Here is a 9,371-nt window from a genome sequence, read left to right as displayed (position 1 = left end):
AGTGTGGCTATTATCATACTTTTGGTCACACATAGATAAATGTGGCTATTTCATAAGTTTAACAAACCCAATAACATAAATTCAAAACAAGTTTACATTAACAAACCTTCACTAATAAGTTATGAATTCAAAATATTTGAAACTACTACTAATTACTACCGACCTCAAACTTTCTCGTAAACTCATCAAATTGTTTTTGCCTCCTTTCTTCATTTTCCTTAAGTTCTTTTTCCATTTATTCCATTCGTTTCACTCGTTTTTCCAACTCGTTTCTTGACTTCCTTTCATCTTTTTCCATTTCGGCTCTAACTTTTTAAACCTAAAATTGTTAAAATATTAGCATCATAACTATTAAAGGGTTAATGTGAGGCGAAACCTCAAAGCACGAGGACTATCACGCACAATCACATTAGACATAATGTATACACAAAAAAAACTTGAATCGACGACTCGTTGGTGATAATAATCAATGTCACTTATACTAAAAAGTCCTAACATGTATTCACACATCGTATCATGGCAAATCAACCAAACATTCATCATACAACTTAACTTATGATCACTTAGTTCACGAGACAGATTATAGCGTGTACAAACTGATTTTATTCACTAAGAAAAAATTAAGTATAAATTCTACAAAATTTACCATAGTAGAATATATGAATTAGGTTTCTCAAAAAAAAAATTATTATATTTTTCTTATACATACAAAACTCACAATAATCCAACCATTACAGATATGTACCAACAGTTCAGCAGATTACACAACAAACACTTGTTTAATGGTTCTATCAACTCATTAATCTAAATTGTGCAAGACCAATTGGGTTGTCTTCAAAACTCATAGTACTAACTTTCCGAACTGGAAACAACCCGTTTGGTTTTGTCATTAGGGAGTTATGGTGTCAGAAAGACATGCAGAAGTATAACTCACCAAATCAGCTTTGACCAGTGTTTTTGTAAAATCATAAAAACTATTCAAAACGTGCCCAAAAATTCCAAACTTTACCTTTATGGAAACTAGACTCATAGTGCTATATCCTAGAATCAAAAATCGTTTAGTAATCATAGTTTAACATCAAGTTAGATACCGATAAATAAACGAAAACGAATCTGTCAGCAAACTGCTGTCATCAAACAAAAGAAATACATACCTTTTTAGCGATGAAAGAAGATGTACTAAGTTTCAATTACAAGAAATAACACTTAAAATTGAAAATCCCCAAACTTGGTTCTTAGGGTTCTTCACACTCAACACGAATCTGGCAAAAATCGAGATAGAATTGATGGAAACCGACACCACACATGAATTCCTCTCGCAAAAACAATTAGATTAGAGCCCGGAATCAAAGGATTTGGTTAAGAATTAAGTGAGTTAGAGAATTAATGATTGAGGATTATGGTGGGTGTAAAGAGATGAAGAATAAGAATAATAAGAAGGAATGAAGAGAAAGAAAAAAATTTAGGTTATATATGTGGTCAAATTAAATTTAAGAATGGGAGGGTAATTCAAAATTTTTTGAAGAAAAGAGGGGAGTGAATTTAATTTGAAATTTTGAGGGAAGTGAAATTAATATGAACTAAATATGAATCTAATTTAATTTTAATAATTAAAATAAAGAGTTGTTAGTGTAAATATATATATATATAATAACTAATTAAACCTTAAATAAGGTAAGAAATTTTATTTTAAATATAAAAAACATATAAAATAAATACAAGTGATATTTATAGTTGCTCTAAAAGAGTTGTATAAGAGTGTAGTAATCAATGTTAACGCCCAATAAACAATACTTTCATTAGTGGGTCATAGTAGTTCTTGATCGGTGTTAGTGTCCCATTATAGCATCTATCATGTCACAGTTGCTCTAAAAGAGTTGTATAGGAGTGTCATTAGTCATGGTTAGGTGTTAACGCCTGAAATACACCATACTTTCGTCAATAGGCCTTATTTGGCCTTGATTTGTGTCAATGGCCCAACATGTTATACGTTCATCAATGGTCCTTGATTGGTATTAGTGGTCATTATAGCATCTATCATATCCCCGTTGCTACAAGAGGGTTGTATATGGGTGTAGTGAGCCATAGACATGTGTCAATGCCCGATAACATGTTATACTTTTATTAATGGGCCATATTGGGCCTTGATTGTTTTTATTGGCCAATATCGTCTCTATCATGTCATAGTTACGTTAACAGGTTGTATAGGAGTGTAGTGAGTCATAGTTGGTCGTCATACTTTGCATTAATGGGCCGTCTTGGGCCTTGATTGTTGTTAGTGACCCATTGTAGTCTTTATCATATTATAGTTGCTCTAAAAGGTTTGAATATGAGTTTAGTGAGTCATATTTGGTTACGCCCAATAATATGTCATACTTTCATCAATGGGCCTTACTGGACCTTGATTGTTGTTAATGGCCAGTATGATCTCTATCATGTCATAGTTACGTTAACAGGTTGTATAGGAGTGTAGTGAGTCATAGTTGGTCTCATCAAATGGTGTTGATTGGTATTAGTGGCCCATTATATCACCTATCATGTCATAGTCGCTACAAGGAGGTTGTATATGAGTGTAGTGAGCCATAGTCATGTGTCAACGCCCAATAACATGTTATACTTTTGTTAATGGAACATATTGGGCCTTGATTGTTGTTAATGGCCCAATATATCTATATCATGTCATAGTTAATTTAACAGGTTGTATAGGAGTGTAGTGACTCATAGTTGGTGTTAACGCCCAGTAGCATGTCATACTTTGCATTAATGGGCCGTCTTGGGCCTTGATTGTTGTTAGTGACCCATTGTAGTCTCTATCATATCATAGTTGCTCTAAAAGGGTTGAATATGAGTTTAGTGAGTCATAGTTTGGTTAACGCCCAATAATATGTCATACTTTCATCAATGGGCCTAATTGGACCTTAACTGGGGTTTGTGGCCCATTATAGCCTTTATCACATCATAGTTGCTCTAAGAAGGTTGTATAGGAATGTCATTAGTCATAGTTAGATGTTAAATGGGCGATAACATGTGATACTTTCATCAATAGGTCTTATTGGGTCTTGTTGGTGTAGTGGCCCATTATAGGCTTTTTCATGTCATAGTCGCTCTAATGGGCCATATTAGGGCTTGAAATCTCTTAGTGGCCTATTATGGCATGTGATATGTAACATTAGATATTTAAGGGTTATATCGTGTTATAGGGAGTCATATTAGACCATAATAGACAAAAACAAGTCATACATGTCCTAATCGGCCATATTAGGCCTTGAAATCTCTAATGGCCCATTATGCATATAATTTTAAATTGTGTCTTAAGAGGTACAACTCGCCTAACCCGTCGATATACATTAAACATAGGGGTGGCAAATGGGTTGGGTTGGGTCGAAACGGGTTAGGGTCGAAACATGTCAGGGTTGGAACGGGTCAACTAAAAAAAGGTTGTTATGGTTCGGGTCGGAACGGGTCAGGGTCAAAAGGTTCGGGTCATAACGGGTCCGGGTCAAAATGGGTCAAGGTCGGAACGGGCCAAAACGGGTTTTGGGTCTTTTTTTAACAAGGACAACGGAGGAAATGTTTTAGTTTTATCATTAAAGTTCATGTTCCAGTCCAGTTCGTTTTAACACTTAACAGCTCATTTTTACAGCAAACAACATGCTAAACAACTCATTTCAGCGATATTTCAGTCCGTTTCAGCACTTAACAGCTCGTTTTAACAGCAAACAGCATGTTAAACAGCTCGTTTCAGCAAGTTTTCAGTTCGTTTCAGCACGTAACAGCTCGTTTTTACAGCAAACATCATGTTAAACAGCTCGTTTCAACGATTTTTCAGTCTGTTTCAGCACTTAACAGCTCGTTTCAGCACTTAACAGCTCGTTTTTACAGCAAACAATATGCTAAACAGCTAATTTCAGCGATTTTTCAGCCCGTTTTAGCACTTAACAGCTCATTTTAACAGCAAACAGCATGTTAAACAACTTGTTTGAGCAAGTTTTCAGTTCGTTTCAGCTCGTTTTTACAGCAAACATCATGTTAAACAGCTCGTTTCAGCGATTTTTCAGTCCATTTCAGCTCTTGACAGCTCGTTTCAGCACTTAACAGCTCGTTTAAGCACTTAACATATCGTTTCAACGCGTTTTGACCAGTTTTGCAGCAATTCAGTAATAAAAAATCAGCAGTTCAGCTCGTTTTTGCCCGTTTCAGCAAGTTTATAACAAATACTTCAAAACGTTTAGTGTTTTCAATCCAGAAAACAAGTATAGGCAAACGTTTAGTGTTTTCAAAACCAGTATGCAAGTATGTCCATGTTTTCAATCCAAAACCTGGTGTCGCGTGTAACAGAGTTTTCTCAAAACCAAATGAATGCATTTGACTCGCAAACTGTTACCTAGTACAAGTGATTTAAGTTATGAGAGTATGTTCAACAACACATGACTCTAAGACCCACGTATGAACTCACACACAAACACAAACTTGACCCGACGAATCATTGGTGATAATAAGTAATTTCAACAGTACCGAAAGTCTAACATGTATCCACACATCATATCAATATATCATGGCAAAGCAACCAAATATTCATCATACAACTTAACTTATGATCATTCAGTTCACGAGACAGATTCTGGCATGTACAAACTGATTTTATTCACAAAGAAAATATTAAGGATAAATTCAACAAAATTTACCACAGTATTACATATGAATCAGGTTTCTTAAACAATTTTTATTATATTTTTCTCAAGCATAGAAAACTCACAATAGTTCAACCATTACAGATAGGTACTAACAGTTCAGCAAATTGCGCAACAAAAACTAATTTAATGGTTCTATCAACTCATTAAACCAAATTGTGTAAGACCAATTGGGTTATCTTTTAAACTCATAATACTAAGTTTCAGAAGTGAAACCAACCCGTTTGGGTTTGTAATTAGGGAGTTATGGTGTCCGAAAAATGGACCAGAATATAACTCCCCGTGTCAACTTTGACATATGTTTTTGTAAAATCATAAAAGGTATTCAACACTCATCCAAAAATTACAAAATTTACCTTTCTGGAAACTAGACTCAGAATACTATATCCAAAAATCAAGAATCGATCAATAATAATTGTTTAACATCGAGTTACAGACCAATCAATAAAAGAAAACGAATCTGTCAGCCAACTGTTCTCAACAAAACTCAAACCCTAACATGTTTATGACATCTTTGGGTTTCTAAATAATCATGTTTAAAACCCCCATAAGATTTGATCGCATGATGGTTGATGAAGTTTGGAGAAAGAAGCAAAGTGATGAAGAAGAGTATTGAGCTTCAATCGATGTTTATGAATTAGGTTTGTAATTGGGAGGAGGTGAAGATGATGTTCATATGAAGCATAAAGTGTGACCATTAACTAATAATAGTCACATTTGTTGTTTTGTTGTCACTATTAGCTTTTAGCCACACATCAAATATTATAAGTGGCTAACAAACAATGTTATATGGTCACATAAACCCGTAAGTGTGGCCATATGTATTAGCTTTCAGCCACATTATTAAAAAACTATTGTGTCCGTAGATGACATTTGGCCTCACTTTTTCTAAATGTGGCTAATAAATGTCACATTTTTTTTGAAAGTGTGGCTAAAGGTTTCGACCAGCTATGTACAGGTATGGTTTTTAGTCACACGACCAAACATTTTTGGCTAAAGCTTCGAACATGTGTGACTAAGGTTCAGAACAGGTGTATTATTGTCACATGAACCAAACATGTGTGGCTAAAGGTTCTAGCAGGTGTGTTTTTTTGTCACACAAATAAAAGTTCTGTAGCTGAAACTATGATTGGTGACCTTTAGCCACACATTTAATCTGAAGCGTGGCAAACTTTTGTCACAGTTTTTTTCAAAGTGTGGCGAAAAGTACCTGAGTAGGTATAGAATGGTCACATGAAGAATAACATGTGTGGCCAAAACATTCTGGAAGGTTTTCAAACATGGTCAAAGACCTTTTAGCCACACATTTAAGCCGAAGTGTGGCAAATCTCCCAGACCACATGTGTGGCTAAAAGGCGATATTCACGTAGAGTCTTGTGTGTGTTTTTTATGGTGTAGGATATGGTGTAGAGATGGATAAAAATGGAAAGGTTTAGGGTTTAAGGGGTACTTATACTCCCTTAAGCCCATGTACCTAAGGCACATTCCATCTTTTATTCTATCTTCTAAGGTCCAAGACCATCATCTTATAGTTTATTTATCTAAACCGATACACGACACACTATAAAATAGACGAAAACTTATTTTATTATTATAACCAAAAGTAGGATGTTACAAACGAATAAAAGCGTTCCATTTTCTTGGGCATTGGTGAATCCCATCACACCATCACTTAAAAAGATGGGCCCATAATAAGAGGAAATATGGGAAGTGTTCAAACACGTAAAAATTAATTTACCTCTCATTGACGCTATTAAACAAGTCCCCGCATATGCTAAATATTTAAAGGACTTGTGTACTAAAAAACGAACTCACAAAATGCCTAAACAGGTTGATTTATGTTCTAATGTGTGTTCAGTTTTGACGGGAATCCTCCCACCCAAGCTTCAAGATCCAGGAACGCCAATAACACCCATTCAAGTGGGTAAATTTAAAATGACAACGGCGTTATTAAATCTTGGAGCTAAGGTAAGTATTCTCCCGGGAAGCTTATATGATTAATATGATTTTGGCCCACTTAGAAAATCCGACACCACCGTGGTGTTGGCCGAGTTGACACCTAAGCTTCCTAGGGGAATTGTTACCGATGTGACTGTTATGATCGAGGATTTTTACTACCCGGTCGACTTTCTGGTTCTTGATCATGTCACAGTTGACCTGAAACGGCAACCGAACGTGATTCTCGGTAGGTCCTTTTTTGGAAACTGCAAATGCTTTAATTAACTGTATAACCGGAGAAGTTGACATGGCATTCAGTTCTAAAAATCTTCGACTGAATGTCGTTTCAAACGTTTTTAACCCTCGGGTGAGTGATGTATGATTCGCAGCTGAAATCATTGACGGGTTGAATCCTCATGAAAATGAGAAAGATGCCACACAGGAGTGTGTTATTTGCTGCAGGTCAGCAGTGGAGCGTTCAAACCAGTTGAAAGAGGAAGAAAGAGCAGTTGAAGTTTATGCTGCAAGTATCGGGAAACCACCATGGCCTCAACAAGTGGAGACGTTACCGGACACTATCGAGTCCAAGTTGAAACCTTCACTTAAGAGTCCTCCGGTAGTCGAGTTGAAGGAACTCCCAAAGCACCATAAATACGTGTTTTTGGGAGAAATGAAACGTTGCCAGCCATTATCGCCTCAAACTTAGAATAAGATAAAGAAAGGGCGTTATGGATGTCTTGAAAGATAATAAAGAGGCAATTGGGTAGACGGTTGCGGACTTGAGGGGAATTAATCCATCTATCGTGATGCATAAAATTATCACGGATCCTAAGGTAAAACCCGCACATGATGCACAAAGGCGTTTGAATCCAAATATGAGGGAAGTTGTGAAGAAAGAAGTATTGAAATTGTTGGATGCGGGAATTATTTTCCGAATTTTGGATAGCACTTGGGTGAGTCCAACACAAATGGTTCCGAAGAAGGCGGGTATTCAAATAACCCGTAATGAAAAAGGTGAAGAGATTGCCACCCGAACGGTAACCGGGTGGGGAATTTGTGTTGACTATCGGAAGTTGAATGTCGCGACTTCCAAAGAACACTTCCCTCTACCATTCATTGACCAAATTATTGAGAAATTATTTGGTCAGAAGTTTTATTGCTTTCTAAATGGTTACTCGAGGTACAATCAAATTGTTATTCACCTCGATGACCAACATAAGACCACTTTCTCGTGTCCATACGGTACTTTCGCATTTAGGCGAACGCCTTTTGGTTTGTGTAATGCCCCAGCCACCTTTCAAAGGTGTATGATTAGTATCTCTTCAGATATGGTCGGGGATTCACTTGAAATTTTTATGGATCATTTTTCTATATTCGGCTCATTTTTTGAATCATGTTTTAACGAATTAACAAAAGTTTTGAAAAGATGTGTGGAAACGAATTTGGTCTTAAGTTGGGAAAAAAGCCATTTTATGGTTCAAGAGGGAACGGTTTTGGGTTATGTCATCTCAAGTAAGGGGATTGAGGTTAACTGGGCTAATGTTAATGTTATATCTAATTTGCCACCTCCTACAAATTTTAAGGGGATTCAGTCATTTCTGGGACATGCCCGATTTTACCGACGGTTCATACAAAATTTTAGTGTCATCACAAAACGTTGTGTAATTTGTTATTAAAAGAAGTACCATTTGTTTTTTATGAAGATTGCTTAAACGCTTTTAATGTGTTTAAAAAAAATTGGTTGAAGCCTCAATATTGATGTCATCTGATTGGTCACTTCCGTTTGAAATTATGTGTGACGCGAGTGACTATGCGTTCGGGGTTGTTTTGGGTCAACGGGTGGATAAGAAACCTGTTTCCATATACTACGCGAGCAAAAACCTTTCTGATGCTCAAATTAATTACACCACCATGGAAAAGGAGTTTCTTGTCGTAGTATATGCGTTGGATAAATTTCGATCTTATATTTGGGGAAGCAAAGGTGTTTTGTTTTCAGATCATAGAGCAGTGAAATAATTGATGGAAAAAAAAGATGCAAATCCGCACTTGATCAAATGAATTTTGCTACTTCAAGAGTTCAATGTGGCGATTCGGGAAAAGAAGGGGAGCGAGAATGTTGTCGCATACCATTTATCCAGATTGATTGGAGAGGAGGAGGAAGATGCTAGGGTCATCAATGAGTCGTTTCTGGATGAACAACTGTTTTCTATTTCAACTTTACCTTGGTATCTTGACATTATTAATTTTCTTGTTTCAGATACAGTTCCCGAATTTTGGCCCAAGAAAAAGAAGCAGCACTTCTTATCACAGGTAAAATACTACGTTTGGGAAGACCCTGACCTATTTCGGGTGGGTGCAGACCAAGTGATGAGAAGATGCATTTCGGAGGAGGAAGTCAAGAGTGTCCTATACCACGCTCATTCATCACAGTGCGGTGGACATTTTAGTGGACAAAAGACGGGGCAACGAGTCTTGGCTTGTGGATTTTATTGGCCCTCCCTCTTTAAAGACGCGGCTGAGTTTGTCAAAAATTGCGTTAAAGCCAACAAATGGTTGGGATTTCCAAGAGGGACGAGATGCCCATGCAACCAATCCTTGTTGTCGACATCTTTGATGTTTGAGGGATTGATTTCATGGGCTCATTCCCAAATTCCTATGGGAATTTATATATTGATGTGCTAAAAGTAGTTATAATATTAGACACTAAGTAATAATTATAGACTCTTAACTTAACGAAAAACT

This window comes from Bidens hawaiensis, unplaced genomic scaffold (assembly GCF_021521415.1).
Source record: "Bidens hawaiensis isolate Kalapana, Puna unplaced genomic scaffold, B.hawaiensis_p1.1 tig00017570_1, whole genome shotgun sequence".
Taxonomy (NCBI): Eukaryota; Viridiplantae; Streptophyta; class Magnoliopsida; order Asterales; family Asteraceae; genus Bidens; species Bidens hawaiensis.
Note: the sequence above shows the minus strand (reverse complement) of the source record.